The 7227-nt window shown below is 55.5% G+C and overlaps 1 long non-coding RNA gene across 1 annotated transcript; it reads left to right on the top strand.

Annotated features, from left to right (window-relative positions):
- The first annotated feature begins 897 nt into the window (after positions 1-897).
- LOC142032413 (uncharacterized) lies at positions 898-6967 on the top strand. The gene is made up of 3 exons (XR_012650822.1): positions 898-1064; positions 1234-3327; positions 4058-6967. It is a non-coding gene; the product is annotated as an uncharacterized LOC142032413 (long non-coding RNA).
- Positions 6968-7227: the final 260 nt, after the last annotated feature.

Genomic DNA, 7227 nt, shown 5'->3' with positions numbered 1-7227 from the left:
TTTCTAGCTGATAGCTGCGGTTTCCCAAAACTAGTGGCTCTCAGATGACAGGCTGCTGCCCCTGCCTCCAAACACCCTGACGCTGGCTCCCAGCACAGCCCTGGGGGAGATGCTGGAGGTGTCAGCCCAGGCTGAAGGACAGCCTTTGCTGTTGGTGCCTAGTGTCAGCCCCTCCGTGGTGCAGCGGTCCTGCCCTGACTCTGCTGGCAGCCCCGTGGGGAACCTGGCCAGCAGAGGAACTTGTGCCCAGCCCTCACTTACGGCCAGGAGGGAGGTACCCAGCTGCATCCTATCTGAGGTGAAAGGGGAATTTCATCAATGCTGAAACCATAGGAGTCCAGCATTGTGCAAAATACTTGAGGCTAACATAAACAGCTCTGCATTTATGAAAATCAGATGGCGCCTAAGTGAAACCGGAGTGCCGTTCCTTTGGGGCAGCGCTCTGTTATTTCTCCGTGGATGGAGGAGCTGCCCCTCTGGGCAGAGCACAGCTTTTCCAACCAAATGAGGGAAGCCATGCTCTGCCTTCATTGGTAGCTACAGCCTTGCTTTGACGCACTCCTTAAAGCATGCAGAAATATGAGCTTGCATCATGCCTGGCAGCTTTGACTATTTCCAGAGGCTTGGAGTCACACGTGATTTCCCAGAATCGCTGCTTTTCCCGCATCCTTCCACCATTGCCAGCCCATAAATGCAACCCCAGCACTCTGCTGGGATAGGAAAGGGAAAGTCCTAAATATACACCTTAACCCCAGAGGGTTTGGCAGCTCAACCTCTGCTGAAGAGCAGGACACACGCGAGCTAGACACCAGCTTGGGTTTATCCGCACGGCCTTGCAGCAAGACAGGACAGACAAACCCCCTGCACCTTCCTACAGCTGGGACACGCATGACAAAATGTGTCAGGGCATCTAGTGCCACAAATTTAAATGGAAACTGAGGCACGGTGTTGCTGTCTGACAGCTCTTCCCAGGGCCATTTGCTGAGGTCTCCCTGGGCATCCTGCAGCCTTTTCAGCCTGAAGCTCAGCTGCAGAAGTGATTTATCTGGAGTTCACCCACTGAGGTTAGTTCCCATTCCCAAAATAGCCCCGTACTGCCCCAGAGGCTGGCAGCATCGGAGACACCCATGTACGTGAGGCAGCCTGGCTGCCCTCAGCCTCTGGGCTATCCTCGTCCTCAGACCTCTTATACCCCCAGTCAGCTATTTTGAAGAGACTGCCTTTTCCTTCCAGGGCCCCCTGCTCCACTGCTGTCCCCACTTCCAGAGAGGCTCAACCTAGCTGTACCTGTGGGCTGCCCTGCTTCAACCCCAGGGATGCCTCTCGTGAGCCTGAGCCTCCACAGATGCCTTGGGAAGTGCTCCTCACCCCTACACTGAGGATGCAGGACTCAGCGCTCCTTTCCTGATCCCATTCTTCATGGGGTGGGAGAACGGATCCAGCTCTGGGCAGAAGAAGGTAGGCACCAGGCATGGGGAGACCAGAGAGATGCCGATTCTGAAGACAGGAGGAGCTGGAAAAATTAAGTTGGTGGGGGCAGGTTGCAGCAGACACAGATGCAACGGGAGAGACCCAGAGGCAGGTCAGTCTAAGGGGAAGGTGGAATTTAGATGAGCAGGCAGCTCCTCAGGAAATAATACTGAAGGCACAAAGAAATCTCCTAGTGCGGAAGGAGGATGTGCAGTGTGATGGGAATTCAGCTGAATCATAAATTCCTTAATCCCCTGAAGTTTAAGAAGGAATTACAGAAAGAAAACAAGTTATTCAAATTCCAGGGGATTAATGTAAAACTGCAGCACAAGCATCTGGGGAGCAACTGGAAAGCTGAAGCGCAGATGCCTGTACCAAGGGATGGGAATCACCAGGGGAACACAACTGTAAGTGCTCGGAGGTGCATCTGCTCCAGCACCAGCCTTGGCTTAAGCAGCCTCTGTCACCCCCCATCACCGCTGCCCCCTCCCCAGCCCCCAACAGCTGCACTAGCACGGGGTGGGGGGGACACATGCAGTGGGGGCTGCTTACACCAATAACGCTGCCAAAAAATAAATTAAATAAGATAATGCTAACAAACTGTGCATCCTACTGCAGCCTAAATAAACCAGAGGCTTCCAGAGGTGGATTTCATCCACCCAACTTGTCCTAGCACAGCGTGTTTGGAATATCGGACAAAGCCATCTCGCAGCCGTCCACCGAGATGGCCAAGAGGGAGGTGGCTCCCTGGGCAAGGGCAAGCAGTGCTGATCTTAAAAGAGGGAGAGGAATAAGCCCTGGGGTTATTTCCTGGAAAAAATATTGGTAGAATTCAAGAGTTTTAAGCATGAGAAAGATACCAAGACAATGCACCAAGATTGTTTTAATCAAATTTGTTCTGCATAAATTTATTTGCTTTCCCTCCATGGCAGGAGTTTCTCCTCCCTGAGAGCAGAGCAGCTGCAGATGTTGGAATTCTTGACTTTAGCAAGGTTTTTGGTACCGTCTCAAGTACCATTTGTGTAGATAAGCGAGGTAGGGAGTGTGGTTCCTGCCAGTGCCAAGCGCTGCCCCTGACAGTGGCAGCAGGGACGAGGCAGCGGAGCAGGAGCGTTGTCACTGCTGGCCATGGCTTGGCACAGGTCTGGGGAGCACCGTACATCTCTCTGGGCATACAGACCTCGAGCTGGGGGTCTGCTCTAGTAAAGCTTCTGGGAGGCAGACAAAAAAATGGATGGAGATTCATGATCAGAGCAAAACTGCATGGGGTGTTGAGTGTGAATCCACAGGAGTCTGGTCTGAACCAGGTTCATTAAAGATTTCGATGCTGAAATGCAGAGGATGCTCACAAGAGATTCAGAGACTGCAAGCATGGTGGCCACAGGTAGAGGACAGGATCTGATCTTGGAGTTATCTAGGAAAAAAAAATCGATAGGATGCAATTCAACCAGAACAAGAACAGCATATGGCAATGACACACAAGTAAACAACTGTACAAATACAGGGAGGAAATTGCCCGTTCAGTAATCACTCTGCAAAAACCCAAACACTCTGGAGTAATGACAGATTATGAACAAGTTGCATCAACATATTGCTGTGAAAAAGGAAGCCTCTAGCTGGGACTTGCAAAAAGGAGTGACACCTGGACAACACGGAAAGAAACTCCCCTGCTCCAGCTGTCATCGTCGGAGCTCGGCTACTGTATCGTGTCTGCTCTTGGCACTCCAGAGTCCAAAAGACAAGAGAGAGAATGACTGACAGTCCAGAAAAGTGATGTCTGACTAAGCATTGAAGGAACCAACATAGCTTAATTTAGCAAAGACGGCGGGGCTAGACAAGATGTTGGCCCTCAAACAGGTAAAAAATGCTTCTGGAAAGAAATACGATAGGGGGAAAGGAGGGGAAGGGAGGGGAAGGGAAGGGAAGGCAAGGCAAGGGCAAGGCAAAGGCAAGGGCAAGGCAAGGCTGTCTTCAGGGAAGTTCAGCTCCACTCTGGATTTGATACCAAGCCCCGGTCGCGTGATGGCAGCTCTTCCCCAATCACTCTCAGGAAACCACTCACTCAAGGCTTCCTCGTATGTTGTAAATTCACAAGGTTTGCCTGCAGCTCCGTGCTCCTCCAGGGCCCTGGTTTTTGAGCAGGCAATAGGGGAAACAGTGTCAGAGCTCTGCCCCTCGAGCCCCCATCTGCCCCACAGGACATGGTCACTTGGCTCCCGCAGTCATTGTCACCTCTCCTCTCTCCCCACGACAAGTGTCTGATACACAGAGACATTTCCCACTGTTCCCACACAGTAATCCTGGCCCGTGTGGCTATCAGACAGTCTTGGGGAAAACATCTTGGTCGTGACTATTTTTAATTATGATCTTGTAACCTGAGCTCCACCTGCCTGGTCTTGTTTTGTTTAAGAAGGAGCCAGGAAGGAGCTGCTGACAGGGCTGCTTATCGAGGGCCATGTGGGACATAAAACAGAGCAGGAAACTCATTACATCCCCACTGGCCAGGGACAGCCTCTATAAAGAAAGCACCACAGGTTTGGGCTTCGACTTAGCGCACCCTGTTTCTCACAGCGTTTCCCCCTTGCAGCTCAGACTCCTGCTGTGGGACCCCCCCCAGGACTGAAGAACCAGCAGCAAGTGCCGTGCACTGGGCACAGGGCTGAGCCGGGGCCAAGGGCCAGCAGGGACAGCTGCAGCCCCAGGATGAGCAAATTCCACTGTGGCAGGGGAGTTTGGCTGCAGGGCTTTCCCCAGGGCAGGGAAGGAACAGGCTCCAGCTGGGGAGCCTCTGGGATGGGGTGGGATTTGGCCACAGGGCAGGGCCAGGATGGGGACAGACCTGGCACAGGCTTTTGCCGTGGCTCAGGCCCCAGGGAGAACAGATGAGCGAGCTGGGGGGGATTTTCTGGGAGACGTAAATGTAAGCAGGACGGGAGAAGGAAGCACATCCGCGGTGGCCTCTCTGCCATGGCATAGAGCTGCTCCCGGCGCTCAGCCTCACTCTGCATTACCCTGGCGGGAGAGATTGGGGGGGGAGCCTGCCAGCGAGACACTCTGCAGCCCCCCGAGGACCGGGGGACCGAGAAGCCCACCCCAGGGCCCGCACTGGGTGTTTGGGCAGGACGCAGGTATGTATCGGTTTCGCAGTGCTCCAAACAGCCTCTGCAAGTGAGTCCAGCTCCACCGCCCTGTGTTTTTCAGCTGAAAGACGGTGGGACTGGGCTCAAGAATAACAGATACCAGTTAGCAAGGGGGCGAGAGTCGGCACCGGGCACGTGTTTGGAGGGAGAAACCCTCCACGCCTCACACCACCCACCGTGCCCGGTGTCCCCTGCACGCAGGTGACCGCCCGGGCCCCCGCTTACCCCCGGCACCCAAGGGCAGGGAGGAAAGCGGCCGCAGGTCACCGCAGGACCCCCAGCGTCCCCCCCGCGGTGACGGGCATCCCTCCCACGCCGCCCCCCGCAGCACCGCCGGGCCCACGCGTGGCCCGTGCCCCGCCGCAGAGCGCGGCGCCGGGTGTTCCCGCAGGTTTTACCCCCATCTAGTGGCGGGTCCCAACTTCACACGGGCGCTTCGCCGGCAAGGAAAGGGTAGCCGAGGACCGGGGGGGGGGCGGCAGCTTGGCTTCAGGCTGGGGCAGTCTGACCTCCTCGCTTTTGGGGGGGCGAGGTGACTACACGCAGGGCTGTGTCTGGGGTCCGCCCTGAGAGCAACCCCTCTGCCAGGAGACCTGCTGGCGCAGGGTTAAGGGGTAGAAACAGACCTTATTAGCAGCTGAAATTAATTACAGGGGAGGGGAGGTTGCAGCACCCCCCAGCCCAGGGTCACACCTTGGCAGAGGGAGGTCTCTGTCTTTGCAATTCCCTTCATGCTGCTGCTCCAAAGGAGACCCGGCAGAGCCCATCACCCGTGTGTCCTGGCAGCCAGCCCGGGGCTACATCCCAGGCACCTGGACAACCTGCAAAAGACGGTTCATCACGAAAGGGTCATGAACCATGGTTACAATAAGGCCCCTGAGGCCATCGCCTTGTGGGTTACTGGCTGAGTCGGCCCCGCTCCGCATCACCGACGCACGCTCAGGGGGTCCGAACTGTCAGGGAGGTCCGGAGATGTCCAGCTACCCCAGCAGCCTCAGTCATCTCTGAAGACAGGCAGGTTGCAGCACGGAGGGGAAGGAAGAAGCTGCAGACAGCTGCTGCCGTTGTGGCTGCGTTCTGCCCGTTGCAGCACGTGCTTTAGCCATCACCGCTGCCTCGCACCCGGGGCAGGCAGCAGGCCCCAGTCTCCCCAGCTCCACTGACAGACCAGCTCCAAACCAGCCCCCGGCTGCCCCATCCCAACAGCTCTGCCTGGAGCCGCAGTGGGGAGACCCACGGGTGCGAGGAGCAGCTGAGTCCTGGGGGGATGAGGGTGCCCTTGGTGGTCACAGCCCAGAGCTGCACGGGCAGACGGGTGCTGCCACCCACACCGGGCCACTCCTGGTACGTCGTCACCCATGCGGCGAGGGCAAGGCCAGTGACGTGTGTGGCAGGATTGCAAAATGCAGTCTTGTGCAATGCCAGAGCTTTCTCCACGCTCATCTTTACATGGGTGCTTCACACCAGGCAGAGGCAACCATTAGCCTGTGCACAGAAGTACCCCCCCCCCTTCCCCAGAGCTTTTAATAAAGAGCTCATGTTTAGCATCTACCCCAGCTCCTTCCTGGGCTGCAACACCTCAGTGTGGGCTCATCCTTCCCCTTGCCAGACCCAGCTCTCCCTCCCAAGTTTGGCTCATGCTGGGTGAGACCCCAGCAGATATAAGCAAAGTGAGCCATGGACCACATGGCAGCATCAGCAGGAGCCGGAGCTAGTGTCTGGGAATGAAGATTCAGATCTTTCTCAGCACTGGGCAGTCTGGAGGGGAATAAAATGACATCATTCAGCATAGCACAAGCCTGTTCTGTTAGGCACAAAAGATCAGTGTGGAGAAGTTCGAAGGGTATAATCCAGTGAAGGAAAAAAAAATCTGATACTCATCTGTGAACCAAGATTTGCTTTACATTTTTTCCAAAACCCTGCAAGGATGTATGATATAACAAACTGCTCCAGACAATCTGCTCTTGCAAAAGTCCTTGCAAATACTTTGTCCCAGCCCTAAAACACAGGGGTTTTCCCAGCAGCTGTTTTAAACCCAGCTCATTTATTTTAACTGCTGGCTGACTGGCACCCCTTTCAGAACAGCCCATCTGGGCAATACGCAATCGCCCTGGCACAGGCTGTGTAGCCAGGGTGGGCAGGACAGGCAGCACCACAGCCCCACGTTCTCCGTGATGCTGCGGGCAGCAGCAAGCAAACTGCCAGCGAGGGAACAGCTCCGTCTGGTGTGGGCACGGTGGGCAGTGGGCAAGGGGGCAGCTCAGGGAGGGCAGCTGGAAACAGGATGAAAACCCCAAGCTTTGGGATGGCAATAGCAGACAGGAGAGTTAGCAGGTGTGGAGCTGACAGCTGGAGCTCGGAGGGAGGTAACTACCCTAGAGCCCCTGAGAAGGAAAGAGGAGAGGGAAGCCCATGCAGGACTATTTATTTTGGCTGTTAATTTGCTGTCACAGAAGTGGAGCCGACCCCTAGAGCCAACATGATGGAGGTGGTGGGGAGGAACCCAGGGGTGAGGCCAGGAACCCGTCTTCTGGCACCAATATGGCCTTAGGTCATATTAAGCCAACTAAAACCTTATCTTAAAGCCCTTCACTGCAGCAGGAACCCTGACTGTTGT

Source organism: Buteo buteo, chromosome 6 (genome assembly GCF_964188355.1).
Source record: "Buteo buteo chromosome 6, bButBut1.hap1.1, whole genome shotgun sequence".
NCBI classification, from domain to species: domain Eukaryota; kingdom Metazoa; phylum Chordata; class Aves; order Accipitriformes; family Accipitridae; genus Buteo; species Buteo buteo.
This window is presented reverse-complemented; position numbering and strand designations above follow the sequence as displayed.